The sequence below is a fragment of the Polypterus senegalus genome, chromosome 17 (assembly GCF_016835505.1).
Source record: "Polypterus senegalus isolate Bchr_013 chromosome 17, ASM1683550v1, whole genome shotgun sequence".
Taxonomy (NCBI): Eukaryota; Metazoa; Chordata; class Cladistia; order Polypteriformes; family Polypteridae; genus Polypterus; species Polypterus senegalus.
Window position 1 is genome coordinate 7,100,746 of NC_053170.1, and position 18,796 is coordinate 7,119,541.

Here is an 18,796-nt window from a genome sequence, read left to right on the forward strand (position 1 = left end):
TCGAAGCGCCAGTTTCTGTTCAAAGTCGGATGTCTGCCAGGCTAGAAAAATTGCAAGCAGTCGAGACAACAGCTTGTGTGTGTGTGTGTGTGAGACACTGGGGTCTGTAAGGTATTTGAAATGGAATGGAACAGCAGTACAGAAGTAACGAGAAGTAACCGAGTTAGTTTGAAGCCACGTCAGCGTCTATCAGCAAAAGGAACAAATTAAACAACCAAACCTTAATTCCACCTTGTGAATTTTTAAAAAAAGGAAGCGTCGTTTTGGGCTGCAAAGTTTTTTAATCAGGCTAAATTTTGAAGAGAGGTACAGGGCAACGTGGCAGCACAGTGCTAGGTAGCCGTCCAGCTTTGCCGGGTTGTAAGGGGAGCTGGGATCCCCAGGGCCACTTTTGGCTTTCATGTAAATCCACATTACTGCTTCAAAAGTCGAGGCCAAGCAAAATACTCGGCAGACGATGTAATACAAATCAGCAGCAGAGAAGAAAAAAAGAAAAACATCAGCCAGAGAAAGGAGGAGCAGAAGGTGGCCACGCACACACACACACACATACACACAGTTGGCCATCCCGCCCTTCTGAGCGGCTCCCTGATCCAAGAACAAATGAGGAGCATCTCAACAAACATCTCTGAACCCGTGTCTGTACCCACCTGACTCGCTTTACTACACTTCTCAGTTGCATTCTTGATTTTCTCACACTGACTTGCGCCATATTAAGTACAGGTCATTGGAGCCAATCCCAGCCAGCACAGGGCAGAAACAAACCCCGGGCAGAGAGCTAGCCCACTGCAGGACACACACACACACACACACACACACACACCAAGGACAATTTAGGGTCGCCAATGCACCTACCCTGTATGTCTTTGGACTGTGGAAGGAAATCCACGCAGACATGGGGTGATCATGCAAACTCCACACAGGGAGGACCTGGGAAGCAACACCCGGGTCTCCTAACTGCAAGACAGCAGCGCTACCCACTGTGCCACCATGCCACCCAAGTACAGATGAGTGATATATATATATATCAAAAATATATATATATTTATATAAAAATATATAAAAATGATATAGCCACTCAAATCCAGCAAGTACCAGTATACCCTGTGGTGTGGGTGGGGCAGCTTGACATGACATTCGCGGTCAGTTTAATGCGGCTAAGAGACCCCCTGGAGCAGGTCTTGGGCTGAGATGCCGTGCCACTCCTACTGCATTCTCGTAAGCTATCTGTGGTTGTGCGCCCTAAAAAGACAATATATCAAATGGAAATATTTGCTCGTTTCTCACATTTCTGTTTGATTGCACATTTTAAGACTTATACCATTAAAAACGAAATGAGCTCTGAACAGACGTCATATTAATGAAATTAATTTGATTTGTAAAGCTGTAGCTTTTCTTAACCCCCTTCCATAAAGTATCATGGGGTACGCTGACTGATTGGCTGACTGACCCAGTGGCTCATTCATTCATTCGTTCATTTGTTAGTTCACGGATCAATAATATAATTGGGTGACTGAGTGATTAGCTTGCCGTCTGATTTATTGATCGATTGACTGATCATCACCCAATCAACTGACTGACTCCCTGGTAGATTAATGAATTGACTGACGGACAAAAGGGGCTCATTCATTCATTCTGCATAGTCAACTGAATGACTAATAAAATAACAAATTTGACTAACTGATGAAATGATTAATTTGTCAATTGATTGACTAACCGATTGGTTAATTTGTTCATTAATTAATTCTTAATGGTTAATTAATAAACACATTTGACAAATTGATGAAGTGATTGGTTGACTAACTACTGGATTGATTGGTTCATTTATTGATCCATTAATTAATCCTGGATGACTAATTCAATGGCTAATTAAATGACAAGAGTGTCAAATTGAGAAAGTGATTGATTGATCAATTGTTTGACTAACCCATTAAATGGTTAATTCTGTCATTGACTCTGGACAACTAATCAAATCACTTAATAAACATGTTTAAAGTTATGTTTAAAGACTTCTTGATTGGTGAATTTATTCATTCATTACAGATTATTAATTAATCAGTTAAAATATTTGACTATTTGATTAAATTATTGGCTGGTCAATTGGTTGACTAACTGCTTGATTGATTGGTTCTTTTATTCATCTATTAATTAATCCTGGACGACTAATTGAATGACTAATTAAATGACAAATGCGTCTAATTGAGAAATTGATTGATTGATCAATTAGTTGACTAACTGATTAAATGGTTAATTCATTCATGCTGGATAATTAATTGAATTACTAATTAAATAACATATATGCCTAATTGATGAAGTGATTGATTTGTTGATTGGTTGACCAACATATTGATCAATTCCTTTATTCAGTCATTCATTCATTAATTCTTAATGATTATTTAATAAATTAGCGTGATCATTTGATTGACAAACTGATTGATTTCTTTCCGCTGGATAATCAGTTGAATGATCAATTAAATAACACATATGCCTAGCTGATGAAGTGATTGATTTGTTGACTAACTTATTGATTGGTTAATTTATTCACTAATGCATTAATTCTGAGTTGAATTCTTAATTAATTAGCATATGTGACTAAATAATAAAGTCATTGACTTGTCAATTGATTGACTAACTGATTGGTTATTCCATTCATTTATTCTTTCTCAGAGACTAATTTAGTGATGCATTAAATATTATATTTGACTAACTGATGGCTTGATTGGTTCATTTACTCTGGATAATTAATTGAACGACTAATTACTTAAAGTATGCAACCTTATTTTAAATGATTGACTTCTCAGTTGACTGGCTAACTGATTGAACGGTTAATTTATTAATTTATTCATGAATAAATTCTGGATAATAATTGCTTTACAAATTAGCATATCCGAATAGCCGATGAAGTGATCAGTTGGTTAATCAGTTGTTTGACTAACTGACTGATCGTCTCATTCATTCATTCATTCATTCATACCGGATAATGAATGAGTTATTAATTAAAATATGTGAGCCCATTTTTAAAGTGATTCATTGATCCATTGATTGGTTCACTCATTGGCTGATTGGTTAATTTATTCATTCATTCATTTATTTGGGATGATTAGTTGACTGATTAATAAGTTAACTGATTTGACTAACTGATTGAGTGATTGGCCAATTACTGGATACACTGATTGATCGGCTCATTTACTCATTTATTCATTAATTAATAAATTGAATGATGAACAGACAACATTTTAATACCCTGACCTAGTGATCGATTGGTTATGTGTATGTCTCAGGGCCAGTGCCACCATTAAGGTGAATTAGGCGTTCACCTCGGGTGCAGATCATAATGGGGTGTTTATTTAGCTACCGAACAGTTGATTGGCACACTAATCCGCGCTTGGCCTGGGGCGCAAAATAACCCAGCACTGTCACTGGATGGACTGAATGATGGAATGACTGGCTTGCATCTTCATCGACATCCCATAGAACTGCTTCATCAGTCCATCGATGATTTTATGGGTAGACGATTGATTGATTTTGCTGACTGACTTATTGATTAATTGATTATCTGATGGGCTGACTGACTTACCCATCGACTGGCTAACCAAGAGACTGACTGACTTATCGGTTGAGTTATTTCTTCATTAGCTGACTGATACAACTCTCTGGTAAACCTTACAGGCGGAGATGGCACAGTATGAAATTGCTATGAATTATTGATTATTAATCAAGTGTTCAACACAAACATTCGCGAAATTTCTTTGCAGAGAATTGAACTGAGCTGAAGTTGGGTTACGTAGTGCGTGTGATCCGTACACATACAGGCATGTGAGGTGGCAGCGGTGACCATGATACTAAATCAGGTGTCCACTTGTAACACAATAACAAATATTTATAGTTTAGAATAGTAGAGTATTTACCGTATACACTCGCATTTAACTTCTCCTGTGGATAAGTCGGGGCTTTACCTATCATTTCTGGTATTTTATAATGTCGGTTGTATTTGTCGAATGCGGAAAACTCACGTTGCTGGTCCTAGAGATTATGATATGCTAATGCCCACCAGAGAGAGGAAACATGGAGCAACAACAACAACATTTATTTATGCTGTAGCACATTTTCATACAAATAATGTAGCTCAAAGTGCTTTACATGATGAAGAAAATAAATAAAAATTTAAATGATGGAACTCTAATTAGCATAGAATAAAAGTAAGGTCCGATGGTCAGGGAAGACAGAAAAAACAACTCCTGTCCTGGAGGGCCACAGTGGCTGCAGCTTTTCATTCTAACCCTCTTCTTGAGCAGTTTTTGCTGCCAATTAACTCCGTTTCCTTTCATTTCATTTGAATTTCTTCATCGTTCCTCTAAATTGCTTCATTTCCTTCCTTGCATTGGCACCCAAACAGAAATTAAATGTGAAGTGAGTGAGCCAAGAAAAGACCACCTAAGTCAGGGCCTCAAACGGCCAAGCAATTTCATTCCAACCAGTTGCTCAATGAGGTGCCGATTCTTGTTGTTAATTAAACTCGTTCTTTCATTTTTTGGCTTATTGCTGCTCTTATTGTGTAATAGCAGACATTTCTAAAATTGTTGACTTTCTCATTTCTAAAGCTCTGGGGACCTGAGCAGATCAACATTCCTGAGACCCTCAACTTTCTTTATTTTCAGATATTGTATGATGGACAGACACCGTTTGCTGGTCCTGTTTTATATCTCAGTATTGTTTGGTTGCTAATTAAGGAAAAAGAAACAATTAAGTGGGCGAAGTCTTCAAGAGCAGGTCAATTAAAATGAATGTAAAAGAAGTTAATGAGCAGCAAGAACAGGTCACTAATTAACTAAAGGGTTAGAATGAAAAGCTGCAGCCACTGCGGCCCACCAGGACCGGAGTTTGAGACCACTGTCCTAGATGGAGGAGCTGCTGCTGCTGCCCTAAGGCACCCCAGCAGGTGTCCCAGGTGGGCTCATGTTCTCCTCTGCGTGACGCTGCCCACACCGCCGACTCCAGTCCGGGCAGAACAGCTGTTTGACAGAGCTGTGAAGAACTGATGATTTGCACTAATGAGCCCCTGGGCCGCCAGAGTGGGACCAGAAAATATCAGCTTAGGGAGACCGAAAAAAGCTCCTGCAGCTGTTTTTTTAAGAGAGCAGACATTCTTGGAGGGCCTCTGGCTGCGCCATAAAACAGCAAGGAGGCCACCGAAGCCAAGTGTGAAGAACAATGGCAGAGAGGCCCCATCATGTAAACTCTGCCTTCTCCAAAGGTGCACTTACTGTAGGTCTTCATTCAAAACGCCTCACCAGGTGAAGATTCTGTAGAGTTGTTGATATGCATTGCTGTGAACTGGAGCCCTGGCAGCGACCTGCTCAGGGGCACACCGAGAGAACTGAATCTGCACCCTGGCACTTCATCATCCGCCACCTCACCAGGTACACATGCAGTACACACCCATCAGCCTAACCATTAAACCTACTGATGGGTGAAGTGGTATGGATGGCACCTGCCAATGGGTGGCATATATTAGGCAGCAAGTGGACAGTCAGTTCTTGAAGGTGATGTGTTGGAAGCAAGAAAAACAGACAAGCATAAGGATCTGAGCGACTTGGACAAGGACCCCCATTGTGATGGCTGGACGATTGGCTTAGAACATCTAAGAGAATGGCAGGTCTTGTGGGGCATTCCTGGTATACAGTGATTAGTACCTACACAAAGTGGCCCAAGGAAGGACAATCGGTGAAGCAGTGACAGGGTCATGGGGGCCTAAGGCTCATTGATGTGTATTTGTGTGGGTGAAGACTAACCCATCTGGTCCATTCCCACAGATGAGCCACTGGAGCACGATTTTCTGAAGACCTTAAGAATAACTTAAAAAGAAATACTGCCCATTAGTGAATGATGTCAGAAGATAAAGTGCATGGCCCATGCTGAGCCCTGTCCGCCGTCAAAAGTGTCTACAATGGGAACTTGAACATAAAACTGGATCATGGTGCAATGGAAGAAGGTGGCCTGATTTCTTAAATTATGTGGACAGCCGGGTGTGTGTGGGTTGTTTACTTGGGGAAAAGATGGCAGCAACGTGCATTATGGGAAGAAGGCACTGCCATTCATGTGGATGTTTCTTGGACATGTGCCACTCTCCTGAAGAATTGTCGCAGACCATGTACACCCCTTAATGGCAACGGTATTCTCTGATGGCAGTGGCCTCTTTCAGCAGGATGATGCGCCCTGCCATGCTACAAAAATTGTTTGGGAATGGTTTGTGGAAACACGACAAAGAGTTTGAGGTGTTAACTTGGCCTCCACATTCCCCAGGTGTCAATCGGATCGAGCATCTGTGGGATCTGCTTGGAAAACATGTTGGATCCATGGAGGCCCCACCTTACAACTTTAAGGATCAGCTGCTGCCAGATACCACAGGACATCTTGAATAAAATGTATTACTATTGTGAAGGACAGCCGGGCGATGACCCGGCCGGGACGCCTTGAAGGACCGGAAGTGGGCATGCGCCCATCTGGGATCACGTGGGGGCCACCACCCTGGTTACTTTGGAGGCCACGGGTTGGGGGTTTGAAAGCCCAACCCTGTAGGGGCCCGTGGTCACCGCCAGGGGGCGCCCCGGTGTCTTGGGAGCCCTGGACCTCAGCACTTCCGCCACACCAGGAAGTGCTGAGAGGAAGAGGAGCAAGAACACCCGGAGGACTTCCGGCTACACAGTTGGCGCTTCCGCCACACGGGGGTGTGTTGGCGGAAGCTCCTCAGGAAGCACCTGGAGCCCATCCGGGCGTGCATAAAAGGGGCCGCCTCCCTCCAGTCGATAGCAAGAGTCGGGTGGAAGTGGATGGAGCTCGGAGGAGAGGAGTGGAGGCGGTCTGAGGACTGAGCAAGGCATTGTTGTGCGGCCAGGACTTTAAGGGATGACTGGTGCTGTGGCACTGGGTAGTGCACTTTACTAATATTGTAAATATTGTAAATAAACACGTGTGTGGTGAAACAACATGTCTGCCTGTCTGTGTCCGGGCTGTACCCCACACTATAAATGTTTGTGATGTGCCATCTGTTGGAATGAGAAATATAATATACAGTATATGTCTCTGTTAAATGGCTTTTTGTATGAAATTTCATAAAAGCAGTGCTAATGTTTGGGATGCACCATCTGTTGACAAATGCAATGCATTTTATTATTTCATGCGTTACAAATCCATCCCAATAGACGGTGAGCTGCAAATGTTAATTTTAAGATCTGCATTAGTTAGATTTCTTCCACTCTTAGATGAGTAGCACAGTTAGTCTGTCATAATAAAAAGATACCTGTTTGTCTGTCTGTGTATCTTTGTTTCCGTCCTGTTGCTGAATCTATTCAAAAGATGAAACAACACAAACATTTGTAGTAATAAAATGCATCACCATAATTGTTTTTGATGTGCCATCTGATGGAATAACAAACACAATGCCTAAGTCTCTGTTATATGCCATTTGGTATGAGATTTGTAAAAGCAGTGTTAATGTTTGCGGTGTGCCATCTGTTGGAATGATGAAAGCAATGGATTTTATTGCTACAAATGGTTGTGATGTTTTGTCTCTATGGCTCTGAAGTTAAGGATCTGCACTGGTATCTGGAAGATTGCCGGTTCAAATCCCATCACTGCCAGAAGGGATCCTTCTCCGCTGGGTCCTTGAGCAAGGCCCTTGACCATAAAATCGCTTCAGTGGCACTGTACAATGGCTGACCCTGCACTCTGACCTCCAAAGGTCATGTGGAAAGACAATTTTCTCTCGCGGATTTATAAAGTTTACCAGGTACTAAAAAATAGTATATGCATGTTGGTATGGGATTTGTAAAAGCATTGTTCATGTTTGTAATGTGCCATCTGTTGGAATGAAGAATGCAATGCATTTCATTACTACAAATGTTTGTGATGTGCCATCTGTTGGAAAGACAGATGCACTGCATTTTATTAATGCAAATGGTTTGTCATGCTGCATCTGTTGGAATGAGAAATGCAATGTGTATGTCTCTGTTATATTGCATTTGGTATCAGATTCATAAAACTAGTGTTAATCTTTTGATGCACCTTTTGTTGGAATGAGAAATGCAATGCACATACACTCACCTAAAGGATTATTAGGAACACCTGTTCAATTTCTCATTAATGCAATTATCTAATCAACCAATCACATTGCAGTTGCTTCAGTGCATTTAGGGGTGTGGCCCTGGTCAAGACAATCTCCTGAACTCCAAACTGAATGTCAGAATGGCAAAGAAAGGGGATTTAAGCAATTTGGAGCGTGGCATGGTTGTTGGTGCCAGACGGGCCGGTCTGAGTATTTCACAATCTGCTCAGTTACTGGGATTTTCACGCACAACCATTTCTAGGGTTTACAAAGAATGGTGTGAAAAGGGAAAAACATCTTGTGGGCAAAAATGCCTTGTTGATGCGAGAGGTCAGAGGAGAATGGGCCGACTGATTCAAGCTGATAGAAGAGCAACTTTGACTGAAATAACCACTCGTTACAACCGAGGTATGCAGCAAAGCATTTGTGAAGCCACAACACGCACAACCTTGAGGCGGATGGGCTACAACAGCAGAAGACCCCACCGGGTACCACTCATCTCCTCCACAAATAGGAAAAAGAGGCTACAATTTGCACGAGCTCACCAAAATTGGACAGTTGAAGACTGGAAAAATGTTGCCTGGTCTGATGAGTCTCGATTTCTGTTGAGACATTCAAATGGTATAGTCAGAATTTGATGTAAACAGAATGAGAACATGGATCCATCATGCCTTGTTACCACTGTGCAGGCTGGTGGTGGTGGTGTAATGGTGTGGGGGATGTTTTCTTGGCACACTTTAGGCCCCTTAGTGCCAATTGGGCATCGTTTAAATGCCACGGGCTACCTGAGCATTGTTTCTGACCATGTCCATCCCTTCATGACCACCATGGACCCATCCTCTGATGGCTACTTCCAGCAGTATAATGCACCATGTCACAAAGCTCGAATCATTTCAAATTGGTTTCTTGAACATGACAATGAGGTCACTGTACTAAAATGGCCCCCACAGTCACCAGATCTCAACCCAATAGAGCATCTTTGAGATGTGGTGGAACGGGAGCTTCGTGCCCTGGATGTGCATCCCACAAATCTCCATCAACTGCAAGATGCTATCCTATCAATATGGGCCAACATTTCTAAAGAATGCTTTCAGCACCTTGTTGAATCAATGCCACGTAGAATTAAGGCAGTTCTGAAGGCGAAAGGGGGTCAAACAGCGTATTAGTATGGTGGTCCTAATAATCCTGTAGGTGAGTGTAGATCTTTGTTATATCATTTGGCATGGGATTCATACAAGCAGTGTTAATGTTGTGTTGCACCATTTGTTAGAATGACAAATGCAATGCATTTTATTACTACAAATGATGCACCATCTGTTGGAATAACAGAGACATAGCAGCTGAACAGACACACAGACACTCATCCTTTTATTAAGTTAGACTAGTACAGAGGACCCCAGCTGTTACTTTAAAATAAATTCTTCAACAGTGATGAATAAAATGGAGGAGTTTAATTTTGCATACAGTTTTTGGGAACATCTGGCGGCAGCTGGAGCAACTGGCTCAAGACCGAGATGCCCGGAGAACTGTGGTTAGTGGCCTATGCCCCAGAAAAGTTGTGTTAATAAAGATAAAGCTAGGGTGGGGTGGAGAGAAGGAGTCCTTTCAAGCACAACTTGATGTCACTGTGGAGAAATGACTGTAGCTGAACAGGATCTGGCAATCTTGTTGGGCTGAATGGCTCATTCCCATCAACATTTTTCATCTGTTCTAAAAAGGGGTCTTCAACAAGGCTGCAGGACAGATCCGGGGGCACCCGCAGCACTCCCTGGAGGTAGAAGCTGAGCTCTTTAAGTGTGTCTGCCTCTTAGCGTCACAAAGGATCGTCTGCCTGCCAGCTCGCTAATCAAGACCAAATCCTTAATCGGCAGATGGCAGGGAGGAACAAGACCTGACAAAACAACGGATCATAAAATCAAATCAAATCTTGTAAAGAGCCTCATTTGCTTTTTCATGCACTAGAATGCCAACAATGGCATCCCTTGTTGAACTCATTTGTGTCTTCTAATCGACTGTTTGTGTAAAGGTGATTCAGAGACAATCATCTGTGGCTGAGCTTTTGCAACTCTTCTATATGAATGTTGCCATACAGCACTTGAGTCAGGCAGCTGGCTGAACGTTTATCGCTGTCCTCATTCGACCCGACTTCATCCTTTCTGCTCTTTGCATTGTTGTTCTCATCGGTGGCCTGCTTTTCATTTTGTGCTTTACACTGCTTTAATGAAGGGCGCCGACATGCAGCAAGGCCACTTCAAGATTTCCTTTTTTTCCCTGCAAGCGAGGGAATGAGCTTAATGGGAACCACATTGAGGCGCGAGTGCCTGTGAGGTGCACTGCCACTGAGGAGCAGCCGACTGGCCTGCCACATCTGAAAGATTGTTGGCAGCCAGAGTTGGACGGGACTCGTCCTGGAGGAGGAAGGGAATGACGGAAAGTTAGGGTGATGCACAGACCAGTATAAGAAGAGCCTTGGCACAATGCTACACTATAGAAGCAGGTAGGAGATTTGGATATCCAGATGTTGAGTGTTCAAAAAAAAAAAAAGTATAAGGGTGGAGAACTATGGCAGAAAATGCAGGTCGAGAGGAGGAGATTAGTGAAGGTGGTCAGCCAAGAGAATGAAGTCTGGGGATGTGGAATCAAATCTAACAAAGAAAAACCTCCAAGATCCTGTGCCTTTGAGCCTCTTGTTGTTGGCACACTGGAGTCATAACCAGCTGGACCAGTGGGTGATAGAAGAGAAACACAGACTAAAAATATGGAATAAAAGCAGTGATTGTTTACTCACAAGCACCCAAATCAAGAACAAAAAGTACTGTTGTGTCATCAAATATATAACACAGTCTTGGTCAGCGTTTTTCAGCATTTTTTGACTTGTGAACTGGAAGTCAAGTCAAGTCAAGTTGGGGAGCATGCACCGGTACAGCACGAAACGGCTCGGGAACCTTGTTGGCAACCCCCCAGGCAGACTCGCAGTCAAGTCCCGCCCTACGGAAATTACCCTCTATCTGTCGCAGCCAGGTGTTATGTGGGTGACCCCTTATCCTGGTCCAGCCGCTCGGGTCCCCAACAATGAAGATCTTATGAGCCGGATCACCCTCGAGGAAACGCGCTATAAGGCCTTAGTGCTGTAACTGACGCTCCCTCACAATGCAGGTAATGTGCTTCATTCGGGACTCCAATAGCAACACATATTCAAACCAACAGTACCCATACACCCTGGACCAAAGGAGTCCAATCTTCATCTCAGGGCACTGGATCCACAGCGTCCATGTCTCGGAACCATATAGCAAGACAGGATGCACCAGGGCTCTAAAGACTTGGACCTTTGTCCTTTTGCATAGATATCAAGAGCGCCACACACCCATTTTCAGCGACCTCATGGACTGGAAGCAGACTCAGAAAATCTTGGTGGTCCAGGAAGGTGGAAAATATGATAGACTTATTTACTTTGTATCACAATTTGTCCAATTAGTGCCTGAAGAGGAAATACATAAGTGCCAGGGCTCTCTTTCTAAGATTTTTTAATAGACCACAGTTCCAGTAGAAGGCAATATGGACCCGTAGGTGTCCCATTCCGTATCTGTAATGGGTTCCCTTTGAGTTACTAGAACAGTGCACCTTGGTGTCCATAGCATAGATGGTAATGCAGAATGGTCTGGAGGGTGCACCATTCCAGTTACATAAACTCCACCCCTCCTTGACTAGAGAGAGCACCCTATAACTTTCAATTAATGCTGCCCATCAGGTGACGGTGCCTTAGGTGACCCCCATTTCACTTAATGGATTGACCGGCTCTGATAGTGCAGAGAGTTTATTAATGAGTAAATTGGAGAGTGGAATACCCCTTGGATTTTTGAGGGTCAAGATTAACCTACACTAGATTGGTTGCTTGGGCGGGGTGGCACCCCTTGGGTTCTGAAGTGTCTAGATTTACTAGCATTATATCATTAAGTGCAGGTCCTCCTTTAAGCTTCGAGCATCCAGATTTACTACCGTTGCATTGGAGGCCTGGGTACATCTTGGATTTTTGAGTGTACAGATTTACTAACATTAGATACGAGGCCTGGAGAAGCAGGAGGTTGTCCCCTCTGAGTTTTGAGTATCCAGACAGAACATGATGTCATTTTTCATTCGAAATGTTATCTGAAATGTGTTCACATTGGCTAAAAAAACATAACCTGATATCTCTGTGATTTTCAGAGACCAGCAAAAATATCCTATGGACCATTCCTGTCTGCAGTCCGGCAATTGGGAAACACTGGTTTAGTTGAGAAATACACTGCAAGGAAAAGTATATTTACATGAGAAATGTACTTCTTCCTCTCATAAAAATGATGTTGATCAAGGAAACACAATTTATGTTCAAAAATGAAACAAGTCGTTAGCTCACCAAATCGGGCCCACCCTTTTGGTTAGGACTGTTAACAAGAGGTACACACGCCCTTCTCTCTTACAGTATGTGCAGAAGGTCTTGAAGCCAAACACAAAAGCTGATCGACAAAACGAGACCTCCAGCATTGGCCGTGCGGTTTTATATGGCCGCCGGGTTTTCACATATACAAAAACGGACAGCCGATGATAGAGGTCTTGTTTTGTCCATCAGTTTTTTTTTTTCGTTTCCAGACCTTCTGCACATACGGTAAGAGAGGTGGAAGTCCTTTAATCAGACATTTTTATTTGAAGGGAGTTTCTTGCTTGGATTATCCGAGATGCCAGGTCGGTGTCAATATGTGTTGTCATCCTCCTGGAGTGGTCTCCTTTTATATGTTGTGGATCACCTATAACTCTGTGATGTCATGATGGCCTTGCAAAGTATCTTGGGGCACTGGGATAAATAAGTTCATCTTAAACCCTTTTCCGGCAGGATTAGCTTTACACCAGGAGGTTGGGGTAAAGTCAATGCTTGAAGTGGGTCATTACACGCAGGTACTGGTACTGCTATTTCTTCTTTCTGCTTAGTTGATGTATGCGTACCCACGTGTACCATCATTTCTGATCTCATTAGCAACTCTTATTTATGACAGTAATATGTCTATTCACATTGCCAAGGGGACACCCACCAACCCCGCATTATTTAATGTAAATTGAGCACATCAGCATGCGTTCACACCTCTCAGGGGATACCCCATCCCGGAAAACCACGTCCCCCATTAACTTTTCACCACACAAAATAAGGATTTCTGGTGCAGTTGCCTTTTCCAGTTTGGTCTTTGGATAAAGTAATTATTCACGGAGAACCTTTATAATTTTAGTCCTATCCGATTTGCTCAAATGATGTAATTTAGTGACAGGTTGATGTGCAAGTTACGAGTTTAACCTGGGATTATTTTCTCAGGCTCAGTAATCTTTACCGAGATGTGAGTGCGCAATACATAAAAAGTTATTGTCGTGAGCGATTTGGGACAGGACTAAAAATATAGAGATCCTCCAGTAATAATTACTTTAGCCCACCTTCTGGTGTAAAACTAATCCCACCTGAATGAGGCTTAAGCCGGCCACCCAGTGAAGTTTTGGTAAACAAGGTCACCAGTGAACCTAACAAAGTTGCTGTGGAAAAACGCACTAGCCATGTATACAATTGTACGTTGTTTGATTATGAGACAACCTTTGTCCAAGTTTGTGGATACAAAAGAAAACCTTTTTGGAGAACGCTTCTTCTAGAACATTCTTGCTGTAGATTTCTGACCACGCATTGGGATTTGTGTTATGGTTAGTTTGACTTTCTGTTGCTAGTCTTCTGGTTTAAAATTCCATCAACTGGTCCTCTTGTACAGTCCTGTGAAAAAGAAAGTACACCCTATGAACATTGTTGAATTTTACAACATATTTGGACAGGCAAACAGAACATTAGAACAATCGAGACGAGAACAGGCCATTCAGCCCAAAAACACTCACCAGTCCTCTCACTTAATTTTTCTACAAAAAACATCAAGTTGAGTTTTGAAAGAACCTAAAGTCTTACTGTCCACCACACTACTTGTTCTCTTATTCCATGTGTCTCTGGTTCTCTGTGTGAAGAAAAACGTCTTAATGTTTGTGCAAAATTTCCCCTTCACAAGTTTCCAACTGTGTGCCCGTGTTCTTGATGAATACATTTTAAAGTCACCGTCTCGATCCACTGCACTAATTCCCTTCATCATTTTGAACAATTCAATCATGTCTCCTCTTAATCTTCTTTTTCTTAAACTGTAAAGGCTCAGCTCTTATAATCTTCCCTCATAACTCATCCCCTGTAGCCCTGAATCAGCCCAGTTGCTCTTCTCTGGACCTTCTCTTGTGCTGTTATGTCCTTTTTGTAGCCTGAAGACCCAAACTACAGTGAGGACATCAGATGAGGCCTCACCAGTGCATTATGAAGCTTCAACAGACCCTCCTGTGACTTGTACTCCACACGTCAAGGCGCTATATAACCTGGCATTCTGTTAGCCTTCTTAATGGCTTCTGAACACTGTTGGAAAGTCGATAGCTTAGAGTCCACTATGACTCCTAAATCCTTCTCATAAGGTGGACTCTCGATTTTCTGACCTCCCATTGTGTATTCCAGCCTCACATTTTTACTGCCTACATGTAATTCTTTACATTTACTGATTAAATTTCATCTGCCACAAATCTGCCCAAGCCTGCCTGCTATCCAAGTCCTTCTGTAATGATATAACAGATTCCAAATTATCTGCCAATCCACCTATCTTGGTATCATCTGCAAACTTGACCAGCTTGTTCCTTCTATTTCAATCTAAATCTTTTATATTTATTAAAAATAGCAGCAGCCCTAGCACTGCCCCCTGCTGGTCACCACTCTTAACATCACCCAATTCTAATGAAGTTCCTCACACCGTCACCCTCTGCTTCCTGTGCCCAAGCCAATTCTCCACTCATCTACACTCCACCCCCTGATCTGCCACTTTTTTTAGTTTGATGCCCAATCTCTCATGTGGCACCTCATCAAATGAAGAAGCCAACAGTGCCCGGGTAAAGGGGATATCTCTCTCTATATAAAATCCAATGTCTGTCTGTCTGTCTGTCTGTCTGTTTTCCATTAGAGAACTACTTAATGGATTTAAATAATTTTATTTTCTGTAATTTGCTTGAATGTTCCGATTAATTTTGCGATGTCTCTCATAGTTTGCTTGCAAAACGGATTTACTTGCCCGAATCCAAGAGCGACACAGTGGGGAGGGTGGCAGGACCCTCTTCACTCACATGCCAGCTTCAGGGGCATGTACCTTAATTCCGCTTAGTCAGTGAATGAGAGAACTACTTAACGGATTTAGATCTTTTTTTTTTCTACAATTTGCTTGAACATTCCGGTTGATTTTGCAACTCCTCTCATCGTGCTAAGAATCATATTTTGCTTGGAGGAGTGATATATTCACGCTAATCTGAGACAGAGGGGAGGGGGGAAGCATGACGTCAGGAGTGGGGAGCCCGGCGAGACCCTCCTCACTGTCCTGTTTCACTACTGTGTGGGTGGAGCTGTGGGGGACGGCTGGTAATTGAATAAAAAGACATGGAAAAATTTCAATCATTTATTCAACAAAAATATAGAGCTGGAGGGAAAAGTGAGTCCACCCTTGGCTTCAGAAGCCGAAATGAAGTGACTTCTTTGTAGGTGTTTTGGAGTCTCTGACATCACCTTCGTGAAATGTTTGACCACTCGAATCGTGCAAAATTCCGTTAGTTGCAAGGTGTTTGTGGATCTTCTTACCAGTGCTGCCCATTTCAAATCCCCCAATAACATTTCAATGGGATTCAAATCAGGACTTTAACAAGGCCAGTCCACAATCCTCCATTTCTTACCTTTTAGCCATATTTTAAGTGGATTTGCTAGTGTGCTTTGGATCATTATCAGGTTGAAAGGATCGTTGAAACGTCAGCGTTCAGACAGATGGCCACACGTTCTCCTCAAGCACACTTTGATACGATTGGGAATTCATAGTTGACTCGATGACTGCAAGCTGCCCAGGCCCTGAGGTAGCAAAGCAACCCAAAACTAGAACATTTACACCACCATCTTTCACAGCTGGTATAAGGTCCTTCTCCTGAAATGCCATCTAACACGTAATGCTGCTGTGGCCCAACACCTCTCTCTGAATTTCATGTGTCCACTCTTTACCAAGATGTTTGATGGCAGGCTTGTCGTCTAACTCCAATGTTCTTTTCTGGCAGCAAAGGCTTTTTCCTGGAACATCTCACACCCGCGTCACATTCGTGCAAACTCTTTCCGACTGTAGACGTGTGCACCTTGACGCCTGTAGATCCCACAATGACATTTTGGCATCTTGATGACTTCTTTTAGGTCAGCTCCTAGGCTGAATTTGCAGAGCTGGCCAGTCCTGGGCAATTTAGCAGCCGTTTGAAGTCTTTGCCACTTGCAGATGATTTTCCTCACAGTAGATGAGCGAGGTGATCTTTTTAAACCCCTTGCCAGACAGCTAGGCATCCAGAACCTTCTTTCTGAGGGTCTTTAGGAGATCTTTTGACCTTAGCATGATGACACAACACATGTCAATAGCACAGAGAATATCAGAACCCCCGATATCTGTGGTTTGATTACAACAGGGTCCATCTGCAGGCTCCCTAAGGAGGTCCTAATCATTGGCACCTCATCTGGAACACCTGATTTAAATGGGATGGATTCGAAGTGGTGATAAATGGAGGGGTGGACACACTTTTTACAAATTCATTTCCAAAAATGAATACACCATGTCAATATGATGTACCATTTCTTCAAGTAGATCATCTTTATCAGTAGCCACTGTTTGCTGAAAGATCTCCTGTTTGCCTCATCCAACACTTTCCATGGGGGGCACTTACTTTTTCACAAAAAAGTAAACCAGTCCTGATGGAGTAAGAATGACGGAAGCAGCAACCATAGCAGTTAACACGAGGAACACATGCCCGTCCAGTTCCAGGCCGTGCCCACGCCCAATCGCTTCTCCGTGCGTTCCAAGAGCCAAGGAGACAGCCGACGTACAAATAAGCAGAGGCCTGCTGGGATCTGAGAAGACGGCTTTGGCTGGCGTGGAGTTCGCCGTACACTGAAATAGAACTGCTAATTTGTAGTCTTTTATTTGCTGGAAGGCTCTGTGATCTGCCACTCTGTGGTCGCTCACTCATTCCCCGGCGTTCAGACTGGTGGTTTGGGTGGAGTCCCTTTAGGGCTTCTCGGTTTCTTTCAGCTCCTGCAAGCCTCGGGTCTCGGAAAAGCCGGGGCTTCTGGAGAAGCGAATTCTCTTACAGACTTTGGGAATCTGGTCATTTGAACTCTGGACTGCCGGTGATGGGTCGCAGCTAGAAGCTTCAGTCTGGTGCCCTGCTAAAGACGTTCACTCTGTCAGTTAGCATTTAATTGTGTCATTTTATTTAATACTAGCTGTCCCCTGTGGCTCCACATGTGTAGCAGAGAAACAGGACAAACTTTAAAAATCAATAAACAAACAGGTATCGCTAGCTAAGCGGAGGCAAAGGTACACTCCAACACATGGCGACAGGCACAGAGGCTGGCGCATGAGTCAGGAGGGCCCTGCCCGGCTCCCCACTCCTGACGCCACGCTTCCCCCGCCCATCAACCCACAGCCTCTGTCTCGGATTTGTGCGAATATATCGCTCCTGCAACTGAACTATGATTCTTAGCATGATGAGAAAAGTCGCAAAAATCAGCCAGAATGTTCAAGAACATTCTAAAAAATAAACCTGATCTAGTAGTTCTCTCGTTTCGCTACCTAAGCGGATGTAAGGTACGCCCCGAGGCTGACACATGAGTGAGGAGGGCCCTGCCACCTTACCTGAGCCCGCTGTGTCTCTCTCGGATTTGCGCAAGTAAATTGGTACCGCAAGCGAACTCTGATACTTAGCGCAATGAGAGAAGTCGCAAAATCGACTGGAATGTTCAAGCAAATTATAGAGAAAAACCCGATCTAAATCCGTTAAGTAGTTCTCTCGTGAAAAAGCGGACAGACAGACAGACAGACAGACAGATGATGGATTTTATATTTATAGAGATGTCCCCTTTGTGACACAGTGGCTCAGTAGTTAGTCCTGTGCCATGCAACCTTGGAGACCTGAGTTCAGCTAACAATTCCAACACATTTCTTTTCTGACCACGTGACTGAGGCAGAGGGTAGGAATGGGCCCAGAATAAGGGTAGCAGCCAATGAGTCCCTGGGACTAATTATGTGGCTAGTGGTGGGAAACGTGGGCAAGCCACCTCATGGAGTAGAAAAAGGACAGTCTAGCACCTGGGCACACCACCTGGTGCTGTAAATTCAGTTGACCAGTGATGGTCCTGGTTGACTAGAGTTTGCTTTGTTTTATATAGCGCCTTTTGACAGTGTTGATGCTTAATGTGTATTCTTTAGAGTTTGAGCACAGACAGATCAGTTGTTTAGGGGTCACATAAAAAGTCAAAGGCGGGCACTAAACAGACAGCCTTTTAGGTTACAGTCCAGCACCTTACCAGCTAACCCATAGTGCCTACGTACTGATAAGAAGTCAACTTTTATAAATAAGGTGGTACACTCAAGTCCCAGACGAAGCTACGTAACCTGTTGGTGCATCCATGGACATGTATGAACATACCTGGGGTCTGGAGAAATGAGTGAGGAGTATCACAGGACATGGCAACGCCAACAACAGGGTGGTGCAGAGCAATAAAGGCAGATGGCAAAGACAATTAGAGTAGCTAGTTGC